The sequence below is a fragment of the Lycorma delicatula genome, chromosome 12 (genome assembly GCF_047948215.1).
Source record: "Lycorma delicatula isolate Av1 chromosome 12, ASM4794821v1, whole genome shotgun sequence".
Taxonomy (NCBI): domain Eukaryota; kingdom Metazoa; phylum Arthropoda; class Insecta; order Hemiptera; family Fulgoridae; genus Lycorma; species Lycorma delicatula.
This window is the reverse complement of record NC_134466.1, coordinates 23,693,071-23,705,294: the sequence shown is the minus strand read 5'-3', so window position 1 is coordinate 23,705,294 and position 12,224 is coordinate 23,693,071.

Genomic DNA, 12,224 nt, shown 5'->3' with positions numbered 1-12,224 from the left:
TTCGTAAACAAAGTTTAAAATAAAAAATAATTCAAAATTATGCATTTAAAAATATTTTTAATTAAAAAAAAAATTATAAAAAAACTTTATTAAAATAGTTACTGTATTTTCATTAAAAATTGAATTTATAAATGCTATTAAAACTGGAAAATAAATAAAATTTAAGGAAAAATTTATTTGATGTAATAAAAATTCAATTTTGAAAAAATGAGATGTGTCTTTCGGATGGATAATCGGGAGGACTGCTGCTGATGAAACTGCTGTAGTCAGACCTGCAAAGAAACAGCACAAAAATACATATGGGTGTTAACATTAGTAACACCCATCTTATAACATTCGCGTGTCCAAATTTACGGTTTATGCGTAACCCCGTATCGAAGAAAACGGCCGGTGTCCGACGCGGTTGAAAACGCGTACGCGTCGCGCACTCACTTATTGAAATATTACAACATATTTATGCTTATTACTATCAGCCGATGAAATTAATTACATGCAGAACATGTATAGAAATATCTGTAAGACCATAATTGTGTAATATATCCTACAGATATATACATTTGTATTCTGTAATCAGAGCGCATTTGTTTTTGCTGATATGTACTATTCCCTGCAAAGGCAGGAAACATTCACTTATCCATTGACATTGTATGCTGTACACTGCAAAGCAGAGCACAGATAATGGTACCTGATATGTGTTACACACTCAAATACCAAACATTTATGCTGGTTACTGTTAATTCAATATTAAATTGTAATCTTATTACAACACACCCTAACTGGAGCATAAGACCAGAACAATATTTTCATTTATGTGGCGGATATGAATGCTTTCACACTGAAAAATATTAGTTATAATGAAGTTAATGCCAATGTATTTATCAAATTCATTATGATAAAAATCAGTAGATATTATTATCATTATTATTGTCACAAGTTATACTATGAAAATATGCCACTCATAAAAATATATTACACAGAGAGTTCCTAATCAAAAATAAATTTATGCTTTTATGTTTCAACATTTCCAGTCATTCTACGAGCTTCCACATACAGCTTCATGCTTCGCCACCCAAACCGTTTCAACCTTATCCTCAAATAACTATCTCTACAATATACTTTAAGGAAAAAATGAATTTTTATTACATTATAATTTATTTATATAAGCTAAAATAAGAAAACTGTAATACTATAAGAATAGAAGAACATTCTCTTCTGAAAATTATTAGGCGAGCAAAGATAAAAAGCAATTATAATGTTTCATGAACAGTCAGTTTATTGGGTTAGAACAGTTGTAGCTCAATATCTAGAAAAAATATAAAACTCATACAACCTGTGATAGGAGAAAAACAGTAAAATGATAATGTAGTAATAAAATGGCATGAAACAGATAAAAATTTTTAAAAAATAATAAAAGTTTACTGAATTTAAGCTCAGAATAACAAACAAATCAACATATTATAAACAGGATAAACATTTTTGGAAAATACTTGCCTGAAGATTTGGAATCCATCAATTCCAGAACACAAATACATTAAATTGACTATTAAAAAGAATGAAAGGTAAAAAACTTTTGAGCTACAACAATAGGTTGAAGGTGATTCACAATAAAAAGTAACATAAATTAAAGCACAATTTAATTATAAAAATGAGAAAATAAAGTTTATTAACAGTAGCAAAAGGATTTTTATAATAATATTAGTAGCAATAATTCATTCACCTCATTAGAATAGAAGTAAACAAAAGAATATTGTTGCATTGCGGGTTGATAAAACCAGAAATATGGAAATATATTTATAGATTAAACGAGTACTTGAGCGATATGTTTGAAAGAATTACTGGCCTATACGATGTAACAACTTCAATAATAAAAACTGGGTCAAAATAGTTTCAAATACCATACAACTATTCTGAAATAAATACAACAATTTCATTTGTACAATTATAACAAATAGAATCATAATAAGAGAAGTTCACGGGAGAATTCTCAGAAGAATATAAAATTAAAACAGGAGTAAACCAAAGGGATAGTTTATCACCAGTTCTTTTTAACTGTGCCTTAGAAAAAGTAAGAGAATGGGAGAAGAAGTTGAAAAAAATTGGAACACACTACAGAATAAAACCGGGTCTGAAATTGAAAGTTATTTGAATTAACTATCAAACCTTTGCTAACGAAACTGCAATTTTCTCGAAAAATCTCAACACAGTACCAGAATAAGTAAACCACACAAAAGAAATTACATATAAAGTAGAGCTAAAAATTTCCTTCAATAAAGCAGAATTCATGACCAATAACAAAGATTCAATTCAAAAAATGGAATAATCAACAAAGTTAATAAATTGAAAGATTTCTGAAAAATAATCCAAAGTAATGGTTTAGATAAAGAAGTCGGTCAGTTAAGAATAATCTTGTTCTTACATTTTACATTAAAGGATTCTACTGTGAGCATCTTAAAAAAAGAAAAAAATATGATCCAAATAAGGGAAAAAAGATATAGCGCCTCAAACTGTTTCTCATATAATTAATAACTATTTATCTTAACCTCAAACAATCAGATTTTAGTTAATTCTTTGAATACTTAGTTGATCAAAATAAATTTATCAAATAAATTCACCGGCAGTTATGCTTAAACTTAGATTTACGTTTAAATATATTGTAGCGACATAAATAATATACGTAAAAATCCACCACCAGTTAATTTGATTATAAACTACTGTAATTAGTACCCAAATTAATTGTTAATGTTAATAGTTAGTGGTTGGTAAATTAGTATATGATTAGTTTTTAAGACAGATAAAAAAGAGATAGATTAGGTTAAGAGATAGATTAAATTGCTAAGAACAGATTTTTTATGTATATATTAATGTCACCATAATTAAGCAAAGAAAATTATTTTAAACATTAACATAGAAAAAATATCAGTCTACAACTTTTCTCCAAAGAAATTAAAAATTTAATCTGATTGAGGAGTTAAAATTATAATTATTACATAACTAGTTAATTATTTAACCTGAAAATGTTGATTCATCCAACATTACAAATAGAAGGCAATTAACATTTAATTGTGGAAAAAGACAATAAAAGTATTAAACCATGTGTAAAAATTACTTACAATCTGTAAAATTTTAACACAGGAAGGGGTTTATAAGTACAAATAAATTGTACAATAAAACATGAAATTGGATTACTAAAAAGATCAGGACATTTGTGAAAAAAAAGAACTGTTACTTTATTTGGCCATATAACAGTAACAATATAAAACAGAAGGATAAGTTGAAATTTTAGTTGTAAGATGTAACAAAAAAATTACGTAAGAGATACAGCTTCTTATGTAACAACTGTTTGATAAGAATGCCATCAAAAATTTATATTTAAAATGTATTTATGTCCTGAGTCAGTTGCACTGTATTAATGAGTTAGTTAAATCTATAATAAAAAAAAGGAATGTAAAATCCTAGCAGAATATTTTGGAAATTACTCAGTTGTGAAGAAACAAAGGAAAGATTCTCAGAAGTAGAACCAGAACAATGGATCCCAGAGTTGGTGAAGTCTCAATCAGAACAGAAATGTGGAAATATGCCAAGGAGAGTACAATCATCTCACTACGTGGAGTGCTCACAGGGATTTGGAAAAAGAAGAACTCACAGAGGAGTGGAAAACAGCTCTTAATTCATCCATTTCACAAAAAAGGGGACAAACTGGATGTCAACAATTACCAAATAATATCTCTTTTGCCAATTACATGCAAAATTCTTTCTAAAGTTAAACTTAACAAATTAATCCACAAGTTGGAGATTATCAAAGTGGATTCAGGAGAGGGAGATCTAGTGTAGAACAAATTTTTTGCCTAAAAACAGTCATCAGAAATACAACTCGGCAAATAAAAGAATAGCGATAAACTTTGTAAATTTTAAAACTGCCTATCATTCAATTAACCAGAAAATATTGTCTGACATTCTTAAATAATTTGGGGCAGACCCAAAACTAATAAACATCATCAAGCAGACTCTTACAGACACAAAGTCCAAGATTAGATTTAAAGGGAAAATATCTCATCCTTTTGGAATAAAGACAGGTGTCAGGTGGGAGACGGACTCTTTCCTCTTATTTTTAGTGCAGTCTTGGAAAAGATCATAAGCATGTGGAAGAAATCTTACGAAGATGAAGGCCTGAAGCAAGTCAAATTGGGATATGCAAGGGAGAATCTGAACATTGATTGTCTGGCTTTGCCATCTTGGCAGAATATAAAGAAACGGCAGAAAAAAATCTAAATATTCTACATGGAATTGCAGAAAAAACAGAGTATATGAAGTACATTGTTGACAGATTTCAAACAAATTAAAAACACGAACAAATTTAGGTACTTGGGTGAAGTTATCTGACCAAAAGGAATCGACAAGGAAGCAGACATTGTGATTACAAAGAGAATTTTTAACAATTGTAACGATGACAAAATGAATCTTAAGTGGGTGAAGCAAATTAGAGAGGACCTAAGGGTAGCAAACATAAATGTGACAGGTTACATATGATAGAGAAAGATACTTAGAAATAAATCTTAGAATTCAAATGGGTCCAGAAGGAGAAGAAAGAATACGGTAACCTAAAGTGGTCGAAAGAAAGAAGGAAGCGGCACAGTGAAAGAATAAAGGAGTATTGGAGAGCTAAAAAACTAGCCAGATGTTAACTACTCTTTGTGGTCCTACAGTGACCAGTGGTAAAAAAAAACTGTTTAAAAAAGACTTCATAAGAGGTATTGGTTAAAGTTGGTTTGTATCATGTGACTTAAATATGCAATCAGTTTCTGTTTCAACTTACTAGAAATATGGAACTGCATGAAAACTAAACATAAATCTTAAATTATTTTTCACTGTAAATAATTAAACTAAAAAATAATTCTTTTCACAATGATTAAGATCTCTTGTGATAAATGAATGAAAATATTATCTGTGGATAATTAACATATGTAACAAAGCTGTATACCATTTTTATCGGTTTTTTTGAAGAATCATCTGATATTATTTTCAGTTGGTGGGATTGAGAGGGTGAAATTGAATTTTCATTAATTTTTGAGGTACAAGAAGTACAAAAATGTCATTCACTTAATATTAAAGTTCCTTATATACATAAGCTAACACATAAAATTGTGATTTGAAAATCTCCAAAATTACTGGATCATTTTCATTGAAATTTAGATATGCTGTAGTAGTGTAACTGAAGTTGTGGTTGAAGATTTGATGAAGATTGGTTGAGCTGTTGAACTTATGCAGTGCGCTGTGCTATGAAAATCAGTGCATTTCCGACTGTGAAATAGTGAGGGTTTGGAACACCCTCAGTTCACTTTTTGTGTTCTAAACAAAAAGTTGATCAGAACTGTACACATATTCATTCTAATTGCAGAAGTTTAGTGTTTGAATTAATGAATGCCTGGGGATTCATTAATTGTGTGTATGTGTAAACATGATTTTTTTTGTTAAGAATGCTAGATATGACAACTGGATTATAATTAACTAAAAATTACTTTTAAAAATCATGAAAAAATTATAGAAGTATAGATTAAATTATCAGGTCACTTGTGTATATTTAAACAGCCTAACAACTTATTTAGGTGCTACTTGAATTCCATATTACTAAAAGAATATTATACAAAAAATAATCTATCAATATGTACAAAGCAATTGGGTAAAAACCTAACAGTGATTTAAACAAGTAAAAATAAATTTAATAGTACTACTAACTTTTGAATTTGTTTTCTTATCTACAATCTACAAGTGACCTCAGAACTAATGAAAACATACATTATTACTGCCAACTTAAAGCATAATATTCTACTGGCCTCGCTCCATCATTTTAATAAACATTACCTAACACCATTTCAGACTTTTAATAAAACAGCTACTTAAAAAATTCCAGTAATAATTGGTTTTAACTTTAAACCAAAGTATTTTGATTAAATTCACAGAATAATTACATTTTTTTCTTTTTATTTAGGAAATGAACTAGTCATTACCCCAAAAAAATTCTTAATCTATAGATGCACATCAAACTTTCAAGCAGCACTTTATTCACAACAATCTTGAAATGAAAGCTGTCAATGTAAATTGGTTTATCACATTAACTGAAATAGTCAGTATACGTAATAATTCTTGATGCGTGCATTTTTCTATAATTAATTATTTAAACAATAATTAATCTCTCTGCATACACTTTTTTTCAGTATATGCAAAAATCATTGGTGCATGCTTTTCTCTATTAATTATTTAAACAATAATTAATCTCTCTGCATACACTTTTTTCAGTATATGCAAAAATCATTGGTGCATGCTTTTCTCTATTAATTATTTAAACAATAATTAATCTCTCTGTATACACTTTTTTCAGTATATGCAAAAATCATTGGCGCATGGTTTTCTCTATTAATTATTTAAACAATAATTAATATTTCTGCATACACCTTTTTTCAGTATATGCTGTAATCATTGACACATGCATTTTTCTATTATTAATTATTTAAACAATAATTAATCTCTCTGCATACACTTTTTTTTAGTATATGCAAAAATCATTGACGCATGCTTTTCTCTATTAATTATTTAAGCAATAATTAATATTTCTGCATATACCTTTTTTCAGTATATGCTGTAATCATTGACACATGCATTTTTCTATTATTAATTATTTAAACAATAATTAATATTTCTGCATACACCTTTTTTCAGTATTTACAATATCCCTAATGTATGCATTTTTCTATAATTAATTATTTAAACAATAATTAATCTCTCTGCATACACTTTTTTTCAGTATATGCAAAAATCATTGGTGCATGCTTTTCTCTATTAATTATTTAAACAATAATTAATCTCTCTGCATACACTTTTTTCAGTATATGCAGTAATCATTGACACATGCATTTTTCTATAATTAATTATTTAAACAATAATTAATCTCTCTGCATACACTTTTTTTCAGTATATGCAAAAATCATTGGTGCATGCTTTTCTCTATTAATTATTTAAGCAATAATTAATATTTCTGCATATACCTTTTTTCAGTATTTACAATAATCCCTAATGTATGCATTTTTCTATAATTAATTATTTAAACAATAATTAATCTCTCTGCATACACTTTTTTTCAGTATATGCAAAAATCATTGGTGCATGCTTTTCTCTATTAATTATTTAAACAATAATTAATCTCTCTGCATACACTTTTTTCAGTATATGCAAAAATCATTGGTGCATGCTTTTCTCTATTAATTATTTAAACAATAATAATTCTCTCTGCATACACTTTTTTCAGTATATGCAGTAATCATTGACACATGCATTTTTCTATTATTAATTATTTAAACAATAATTAATCTCTCTGCATACACTTTTTTTCAGTATATGCAAAAATCATTGGTGCATGCTTTTCTCTATTAATTATTTAAACAATAATTAATCTCTCTGCATACACTTTTCTCAGTATATGCAGTAAATATTGACACATGCATTTTTCTATTATTAATTATTTAAACAATAATTAATATTTCTGCATACACCTTTTTTCAGTATATGCTGTAATTACATGCGCATTCTTTTCTCTATTAATTATTTAAGCAATAATTAATATTTCTGCATACACCTTTTTTCAGTATTTACAATAATCCCTAATGTATGCATTTATCTATTATTAATTATTTAAACAATAATTAATCTCTCTGCATACACCTTTTTTCAGAATATATGCAAAAATCTTTGGCGCATGCATTTTTTTTTATAAATTATTTAATAAATAAATTAATAAACTTTTAACTAATAAATAGATATAAATAGATTGTACAGCAATTTTTCAATAGACTATATTGCATAATCTTCACCTAATTTAAGCTGTAGCAAATTTTAACTGATTGCATCATCTTGTTTTTTTTAAATGTAAGAATTCATCATATTTTTTAAAATATCAATGACTGAGTCAATATAAAGAGCAAACAGTAGTATATTGAACAAATTAAAAATTATTAGATTTTTTAGTTTATAAAAACTATAATGTTAGCATGGATAAAAGACTACAGCCTTGAAACCATTTTTTCTTTTAAATTGGCAAATTTTAAAAATGAGAAAATTATATTAACATATAAATGTCATAGCAATAAATATTATATTAAAAACAATTTTAATGAATTATCAATTTCAGAAAAATAAATTTTCTAATTTTTATCATTACACAGACTAAAGCACATGGCTTTACAATTAATCAGTAACCAGTCAAAATTGAATATTAATTTGTATAATTAATTTAAATACTTAAAAACTATTATTCCTCGCATAAATATGCTGCTTTTCAATAAGTTTACCCTAATTTTACCTTAAATCCAGGAAATTAACTTTTTAAGCTAATACGAGACGAGGAGCTCGGTTCGGTGATACGGCGTAATTTGGACACGTTTCAACAGGTTTGTGGATTCAACAAGAGATTAGAGTCGCGTAATAATCATCAGCGGTCGCCCGGTTGTTTTTTTAATCAGTTTTACTTAACGTGTATAATTATTTGTAATATGATTTTTTTCTAAAACAAAAAATTTAATAAATAAAGTTACAAATAAATTAAATACAATAATAAATAAAAATATTTTTAAATTGTACATCTTTATAAGAAATCCCGTAATCAATTTAGTCTGATAACCTACAACTACCATATGTTTCGCGATTTTTAATCTACTTCAGGTTTTTTGTCTACGTAATGTACACAAGATAGGTAAACTAAATGATATAAAAAACTATGTTCATAAAGGTATTAAATTCTTATTGTGTTATTATTTTATATTAATTAATTATGCCTAATTATATCAAAGATTAATTAATTACAATTATTATCAGTTTTATTGTAGTGAGGTTACGTTACTTTTTTCTGCAGTTCAAAACAATCTGCTAAAAAATGTGGTTCATTCATTGTCGTGTGTTTCATATACACAACCAAAAAATTATTGAATCAGTGGTTAATAGGGGGTAAAATCCACTCTCTTGAAATGAATATAGTATGTGGTTTACAATATGACGGAATTTTAAAAAACGGCTCTCGTAGAAACTGTTTCGAAAAAACGATTTTTCCCGCTTACCTCGATTATTATTTGTATCGATTATCGTAGATATTTATATTAAAAATTATCGATACATCGTGTCTCTTTAACAGATGTTTTTTCACAATTTTCTTTTTTGTAAAAATTACTTAGCGTTTGAATGTAATACCATCAGATAGGGTAGTTTTTGTTTTATCAAATACATACTTATTCTCTTATGTAATAAAAAATTGATTCTTTTAAAATAAAATAAAATAAAAGATCTTCATGAATCCGTTTGTTTTTCAGAAATATTAATTACCAAACTAATACATAATTTTTCTTTCGGACTCTTCATTCTGTATGTTACCTCCCTCAGTAGAAATTTAAATTATTACAATTTTTTTTTTTATTTGTAAAGTTATTAATTAATTTTGATTTGTAATACAAGATGTTTGTGTAGGTTTTATTATTATTAGGTTATATTACCTATATACCTTATATTCGGTTATGTAACCTAATATAAGTACACTTACCAGTAATATGTAACCCGTAATGTCATTATTGTTGATTTAGTGTTGAAGTTAGGTAGTTTTAACAAAATGCAAATCTATTTGTGTAAAATGTAATCTAGTAATAGAAAAGGATGTATATATATATATAATTTTTTGGTTTAGTTTATTGTTTTTCAGTTTTCAATGCAAGCCGGGTTTGGTTAATTAATTCATGTAGAATGTTTGTATAATTTTTAACTTTATCGTTCTAATTTATAATTTTTTTTTGTCTTCAGTCATTTGGCTGGTTTGATGCAGCTCTACAAGATTCCCTATCTAGTGCTAGTCGTTTCATTTCAGTATACCCTCTACATCCTACATCCTACATCCCTAACAATTTGTTTTACATATTCCAAACATGGCCTGCCTACACAATTTTTTCCTTCTACCTGTCCCTCCAATATTAAAGCGACTATTCCAGGATGCCTTAATATGTAAGCCTATAAGTCTATCTCTTCTTTTAGCTACATTTTTTCCAAATGGTTCTTTCTTCATCTATTTGCCACAACACTTCTTCATTTGTCACTTTATCTACCCATCTGATTTTTAACATTCTCCTATAGCACCGCATTTCAAAAGCTTCTAATCTTTTCTTCTCAGATTCTCCGATCGTTCAAGTTTCACTTCCATATAAAGTGACGCTACAAAAATCTTTTCCTGACGTTTAAATTAATTTTTGATGTAAATGAATTGTATTTCTGACTGAAGGCTCGTTTCGCCTGTGCTATTCGGCATTTTATATCGCTCCTCCTTTGTCCATCTTTAGTAATACTACTTCCCAAATAACAAAATTCTTCTACCTACACAATTTTTTCTCTTCCTATTTTCACATTCAGTGGTCTATCTTTGTTATTTCTACTAAATTTCATTACTTTCGTTTTGTTCTTGTTTATTTTCACATGGTAGTTGTGTAGGACTTCATCCGTGCCATTCATTGTTTCTTCTAAATTCTTTTTCTCTCAGCTAGGATTACTATATCATCAGCAAATCGTAGCATCTTTATCTTTTCACCTTGTACTGTTACTTCGAATCTAAATTGTTCTTTAATACGATTAACTGCTAGTTCCATGTAAAGAATAAAAAGTAACGGGGATAGGGAACATAGTTGTCAGACTCCCTTTCTTATTACAGCTTCTTTCTTATGTTCTTCAATTATTATTGTTGCTGTTTGGTTCCTGTAAATGTTAGCAATTATTCTTGTATCTCTGTATTTGAACCCTAATTTTTTAAAAATGCTGAACATTTTATTCCTGTCTACGTTATTGAATACTTTTTCTAGGTCTATAAATGCCAAGTATGTTGATTTGTTTTTCTTTAATCTTGCTTCTACTATTAGTCTGAGGCCTAAAATTGCTTCCCTTGTCCCTATACTTATTTTGAATCCAAATTGGTCTTCTCCTAACACTTCTTCCACTCTCCTCTCAACTCTTGTATATAGAATTCTAGTTAAGATTTTTGATGCATGACTAGTTAAACTAATTGTTCTGTATTCTTCATATTTATCTGCTCCTGCTTTCTTTGGTATCATGACTATAACACTTTTTTTGAAGTCTTTTTTGCAATTGACAGAACTTTCCCTTTTTCATAAATATTACACACCAGTTTGTATAATCTATCAATCGCTTCTTCACCTGCACTGCACAGTAATCCTACAGGTATTCCGTCTATTCCAGGAGCCTTTCTGCCATTCAAATCTTTTAATACTCTCTGAAATTCAGATCTCAGTATTGTTTCTCCCATTTCATCCTCTTCAACTTCCTCTTCTTCCATTATAACACCATTTTCTAATTTGTTTCCTCCATATTACTCTTCAATATATTCCACCCACCTATCGACTTTACCTTTCGTATTATAAATCAGTGTACCATCTTTGTTTAACACATTATAGGATTTTAATTTATGTACCCAAAAATTTTCCTTAACTTTCCTGTATGCTCTGTCTATTTTACCGATGTTCATTTCTCTTTCCACTTCTGAACACTTTTCTTTAATCCACTCTTCTTTTGCTAGTTTGCACTTCCTGTTGATAGTATTTCTTAATTGTCGATAGTTCCTTTTACTTTCTTCATCAGTAGCATTCTTATATTTTCTACGTTCATCCATCAGCTGCAATATATCGTCTGAAATCCAAGGTTTTCTACCGGTTCTCTTTGTTCCGCCTAAGTTTGCTTCTGCTGATTTAAGAATTGCCTTTTTAACATTCTCCTATTCTAATTTATGATACAATTTTTTTTAAATTAAAATGGGAATGCAAGATCACCTCATTTTTACTTATACGAAATAAAGAAAGTATTGTGATCATAAAAAATTTCAGTTTTGAGATTTCAATGAAAACATCCATTTTTGCTAGTTTCGGCGTGACGTCTAGTACATGCATATGCATCTTGCATAACTCAAAAATGATTAGTCATAGCATGTAGAAATTTTGGATTTAGGACTGTTATAACATCTAGTTGTGCACTTTCCCTTTTTATTGTAATCGACTGGACCAAAAGTGTCCAAAAAAACCAAAATCCAAAAAATAAAGTGGATTTTGAACTTCTTCTTAACTGCAGTAATAAGCTCTCACTGAGAGCTTTTCAACAATATATCATAAGTGTTACTTATTTTCATTGGTTCCAGAGTTATA